Source organism: Leucopleurus acutus (assembly GCF_964270905.1).
Source record: "Leucopleurus acutus genome assembly, chromosome: 9".
NCBI lineage: Eukaryota > Metazoa > Chordata > Mammalia > Artiodactyla > Delphinidae > Leucopleurus > Leucopleurus acutus.
In genome coordinates, this window is record NC_139144.1 from 36,894,426 (window position 1) to 36,900,985 (window position 6,560).

Below are 6,560 nucleotides of genomic sequence, written 5' to 3' on the forward strand. Positions count from 1 at the left end.
CAGCCAGGGAGCTGTAAGCCAGAAACCAAGGCAAGATCGTTTTTCCTTTTTTTCTTTCTTTTTTTAAATTGGGGTATAATTGCTTTACAATGTTGTGTTAGTTTCTACTGTACAGCAGAGTTATATGTATATCCCCTCCCTCTTGGACCTCCCTCCCACCCCACCCCCATCCCATCCATCGAGGTCACCACAGAGCACCAAGCTGAGCTCCCTGCGCTATACAGCAAGTTCCCACCAGCTATCTGTTTTACACATGGTGGTGCGCATATGTCAGTCCCAACCTCCCAATTCATCCTATCCCCCGTCCACCTCCACCCCCGTGTCCACATGTCCATTCTCTGCATCTGTGTCTCTATTCCTGCCCTGCAAATAGGTTCATCTGTACTATTTTTCTAGATTCCACATATATGCGTTAATATAGAATATTTATTTTTCTCTTTCTGACCTCACTCTGTATGACAGATTCTAGGTCCATGCACGTCTCTACAAATGACCCAATTTCATTCTTTTTATGGCTGAGTAATATTCCACTGTACATATGTACTACATCTTCTCTATCCATTCATCTGTCGATGGACATTTAGGTTGCTTCCATGTCCTGGCTATTGTAAAAAAGTGCTTCAGTGAACATTGGGGTGCATGTGTCTTTGGGCTTCATAAGGGGGTTGGACCAGTAAGCTATAAAAAAAACTAATTTTTTAATGAACAAAATTCTGCTTTTATATGTTATATCTGTTCATTTCTTGTAGTATCTGTCTTTTTCTTCTTTTAAATCTCTAGTTTAGCCTACTCACCTGCACCAAAAAACATCAGATGAAGAGGTTTTATTCAAGCAGAGATAACACTGTCAGTAAGTATCATTCTAAAGCTGGTACGGTGCATGACAGCAGGAATCACACTAAGAAATGTCATGGGAAAGTGAGACACAAGGGGATAGAGTTGCTTTCATTTAGTCATTGGTCCTCCTCACCCAGAAATACCCATTTCAGTGTGAATTTTGGAGTTCCAGAGTTTTATTTGACTGACCAATGTGCCTTTTATATAGCGTCTTCCCTTGTAAATTCTGCACACTGTTGCATTCTTTCACAAGTGAGAAAGTCCATTTTCCCACTGGATAAAGATAAATTCATTATTGCAATCATTTCCAAAGCATAAAAGTATTAAGAGCATCTTGTAGCCATAAGAGGAAGTGGAGAATATGATCCATTAGTATGCATTCTGTGTAATTACTTGAGAGTAAATTCTAGGTCAAAATGCACCATGTCTAAACTCCATGTTTATCTGCTTTCCACTCTCAAACTTTCCTACCACGTTCTTGGGAATATATTTAATGTCAAAGATCTGCGAGTTCACACCTACACGAACTCTGCAGCCAGCAAGTGGTTTATTAAACTACAGCTTTAAAGTAATATTCAAAAAACAGAAAAGGAAACAGTGTTCTCTTTTTGTTCTGCAGTGAGCTAAAGACAGATGGAAGTAGATGAGAATTTCCATAGACACCCCTGCAAGCACCATGTTTAATTTTATTGGCCAGATTCCTCGGATTTGAAAACCTTGAAAGAGGGGTGTTGAAACTCTGTTGCAGAGATATCTACTTGAGAAGAATATAGGGCCTTAGGAAAAAAACTGGCCCTAGTTTTCATCAAAGGACAGGGAGTTATATAAAGATGGCACCAAATCCTCAGAAAGTAACCCAACCCTTCTGATACCTTCTTAACCTCTTTCCAACCATCACCAGTGCATACAGCTACACGTGTACACCCACATACACAAACACACACCCCAAATGAAATTTATTATTTAAGCCAATCCTTTTCACCTAGAATCTTTCATCCAAAAGGGCTGTGAAGTTGCCTTCCTGGTAATGACTGATAGATACCTAGGTAGATACTTGGAACCTCAGGTGGGTGAAGCTAAACCATGGATATGATTTTATGATTTTATCTAAGTCCATATTTTAAAGTTCAGGTTTAAACAAATACACACACACACACACGTATATATACATGTAGAGAGAGAAAGAGAGAGAACTCTAACGCACACATTCCTAGGTAATAGTCAGAACATCTGAACTATGGCCAGGAGATAAAATCTAAGCATAAAGATCGGGATGTTTCAACACTATTATATCTGGTTACCACGGAAGTCAGACACAAATAATTACCTATCTAGGGAGTGAAAATACAATGAGTACTTAAGATTTTTGCCCTTGTTATTACCCTCATAAGCACCTAATGTGATTTACCAATAGTCTATTTATTAAAACTGTGTGAAAACTGTATTTATATATTAAAGATGAGAAAAAAGGTTGCCTCTATACTGAAGAAGTGGAGTAAACACTGACTCTTCATGGGAACTGTCAATTTATGTATCCTTTGAGAAATTTTGAATTAATAAAAATATTAAAATAGTAAGATAATTGAAACATAGTAGTGTTTAAGATAAAATTATCACATTAGATAAACAATTTTTGTACACTTTCTCTTTTTTACAAATGAAAGTGTGTCCGGGTGTATTTGTTGTTAATTTAAAATGGCTGTGCCTCTTATTTCCGAGACAGAAGAATTGCAGGAGGATTTGACTATGCCTTAGAGAAAACAGAACATATACGTGTGTTAATACAATAAGAATAACACATATTTTGTAGAGGACTGTTTTCTTTCATGAAGATTGTTCTCTACTCCTTGGAAATAATCCTATTTTGACTTAGTTTGATTTCGTTTCAATAGATAGGTTGTAATGCAAAATTTACCATAATGTTATCCCTTTCAGTATAATGCAAAGGGGAACGTAAACTGAAGTTCTTCTTTCAGTATAAGAAATGCATGGAAATTAGGTAATGGCTTCTACCCTTCTGAGTCAATGTAAATTGGGTACTATTTTATGTTCCTTATTTTAAAGACTTTATTGTGTTTGAACACTAAACCATATGAAAGAAGTAATTAACTACATTGTTGATTATCACTATTTACATCAGTTATACCTGAACAGAAATAATAAATTCAGAGCCTCTCTTCTGTATTTCAAGCCTCTTTACAGCCCCTGGTTCTCAAACTTCATCGGGTGTTATAATCACCTAGAGCACTTGGTAAAAGGTATTGCTGGGCTCCATCCCAGAGGGCCTAAGAATCTGCACTTCTAACTACTTCCCAGGTGATGCAGCTGTTGCTGGTCCAGGGACCTGACTTTGGGGACCACCAATAAAATATAACCTCATTAAAGCAGTCAGGTCTTAACTTATAGACAGATACATTTGAATAATTTCATTGCTATGTATTTTCAGCAATAGCTATAGCTTGCAAAATATAAAGTCTATTACATCCAATAAAATGTAATGCAGTGTGCTTTATTATTTCTTTTTCTTCAGTGCAAACATGGTGTACATCTGTTAGTTCAACAATCTAAGAAGCCAGTAGGAAGGGCTTTCAGAGTCAAAACTTGATCCTATGTCATTTATTGAAGGATTATAGGTAAAAAAAACAACAACAAAAAAACAGCTGTCAATAAATAGTTGCCTTGGTTTTTGCCATTCCTGCAGTACTTTGTGCTAAAGCAAAACTTTATAAATTTAAAGCTCATGTTTGCCATCTGCTGACACATTTGTGAATTACAAGTAGTCTGCGTGGTTGGTATATATTGTGTTCAGATTTTTGTGTTTTGTTTCTTCATTTCCAAAACCCATTAGGTAAATTTTATACATGTATTTTCCCCAAAAGCACTGTATTTCACAATTTATTGAACAACTAAGATACAACTCTTTCCCAAACTGAACACATTTATTTCAAACAGCTAGTTTGTATGGAAGCTATTTTAATTTTTCCTACTGACAAATGAAATTGCAAATTTGTCAGTAGGAAATTGTAAAATCTTCAATAACGGGAATCCTTTTGCTGATTTTCTGATTTTTTATTTTTAGTATAAAACAATGCACACTCAATATAATATGAAAATTCACTCAAAGGGAAAAAAGCCACAAACCAACCCACCCTCAAGAGGTAACTAATATTAATACACGGTATTTATATATCCATATTCTTTTCTAATCACATAAGTGTGCATATTTCCTGGAAAAATCAAAGCATACAGCTCAAATTACTTTGTAATTTATTTTGGCCAAACCACCAATTATCGCGTATTTATATTGCTTCAGGGATTCTTTGATTGAAAGAAATAGAAACAGACTAACATAATACAGTGTATGTGTGTGCATGTTGGGGAGGGAAGGATCAGTGGTTAAAAAAAAAGTATAGCAAGTTAAAGGAACACTTTTCTCTCTTTCTTTGGGGTCAGTGGACATGAGGTCAAAGTCATTTCTAACCTCTTCTCTTCTTGAAGAAAGGGGGATTTTCCTAGCACAGACTTGCCTTTGGCTTGACAGGGCTTTTCATGAGACAGGGACCATCGTTGCCTGACTTCCTATTACACTTTGATCAAATTTTAGAGAAAAAGGAAATGGTGCAGACTGAATATAGGTCACAATGAAATAAACTTTGTGTATGTGTTTGGGATGGGAGATAGGTAGGAGGGATCTCATTGTACTTCTGTTTTCTTCTTCCCTGGAGTGGTAGGTGGAATAGGTTAATTTGGGAAAGTCACTCCATAATGTTGAACATTTACACGCAGGCTGAATCACCCTTTCACTCTTTGAAATCATGCAGAGTGTGAATAGTGGCTAACAATCAAACCAGATTTAAAAGATTAAAAAGTAGAAAACAATTCTCAAAATCAAACAAGCAAATTGCCTTTGAACATCCAAAGAGTTACCTTACAAAACTACTTCATATTTTAAATTTGTGTATAATCATTACTGGAGTAATTGATTTCAGGTAAGTTTTGTTTTGACTGAATTGTCCTGATGTCCAGCTTGTTTTTTTACTAAATTCTGTTTGGACAAATTGTTTTCATTCATGTTTTATCATCTGCAGACAGCCTAGATGCATCCTGACTCCAAGTAGAGGTTTTGATTTAATTGGTCTGGAGTGCCCTCTAGGCATCAGGAGAAGTTAAAGCTCCTCAGGGGATTTTGATGTTCAGCCAAGTTTGAGAACACCGAACAAAGGGGTCCAGCACAGCCCCGCTGCAGGGCTTTGCAACAAAATCAAGGTAAAGTCTGTTACATTTCCCATTTATGGACTTAACACGTTCACCATTGGGCTTTGGGAGCGGTTTCTTCCAATTCTCATCTCTTGCTAAATTTGAAGTCAATTAAAGAATACTAAAGAAGATGCTTTTTACTTATTTGAACCTTTTATCATCTCTGTAGTAGGCAGGGCAAGTATTATTATCCCTATTTTACAAGTGGAAAACAGGTATAGAAAGAGTTTTTTCACAGTACCTAGGGGACGTGGGAGGGTGTTAGTACTCATACCACTAATTGATATACATTTCTCTTGGCACTTAGGCAGTCTAATACATGTTACATGTTTATGTCTAGATACTACTTCCTAACTTAGACTCAAAGCTCTTTATCACCTGTTATTTTATTCATTCATTTAAGATGCATTGTGTTGACAAAAAATTTAATCAATTGTTGATCTAAGCAAGAAATGGAAAATTTTATTCGAGCCAACCTGAGGTTTATAACCCGGTAGATGGCTTTTCAGAAAGCTTTGAGAACTGTTCTGCCCGTTAGATGGCAAAGCACACTTATACACGTTTTTGAGACAAAGCGTTATACATCACATGAGGGATCAGCAGATTATACAATCCAGATAGGCACTTAACAAAGTGAGTAGTGATCATCATGACCCCTTACAGGATGAAGAAGGAAGGTTATCTCGTAAGGAGGTCTGCAGATGCACAATACACACTAACGGGGAGGGAGGAGGCCCAAATCAGCAGAGAAAATTCTTACATTTAAATTTTTCTTGTCTTGCCATAAAATGTGAATTTTATTTCATCTTTATTTTATTTTTGAGTCATATGGGGGTTGCAGTGGTGAACTAGACTGATATCATGGTCCCAGCCTTAGTGACCTTGGAGTTTAGGTAAGGAAGGGGGGGAGGGGAGACAAACAGGCAATTAACATAAAATATAAAACCAGTGTTTGATGGTGGTAATTTACAAAGATGGGGGAACTACCTTATCATTAGGTGGGGAAGAGAAGTAGGGTGGTAGTAAACTACTCAGAGGAAAAGGGTATATATCTGAGCTAAAATTTGACACAGGAGTAGAATTTTCCCATGTGAGAGAAGCTGCCCTATTCCCAGATAGAAGGAATAGCATAAGACTGAAGAGAAAGGGAGAGGAAGATTTGGGGGGTGGGGGGAAGGGAGGGGAGGGGAGAGGGAGTGAGGAGGGGCAGAAGGTGGGCTGAGTGGCTCACTGAGCATGCTGGGGCTAGCAGCTAGTGTAAAGTGAGGAGTGGTAAATGAAAATACTGGGCGCAAATTATAAAATGGTTTGGTAATTTAACAGCCGGATTAAGGAGTCTGTATCGTCCTGAGGGAAATGGGGTGCCTGTGTGAGGCTTTAAACAGGGCAAGCTCATGGAGACCTGGCTGCTCCAGAGTATCTTCAGCATAAAACTAAGCTTCCACAGGCAATACTGAAGTTTCGGA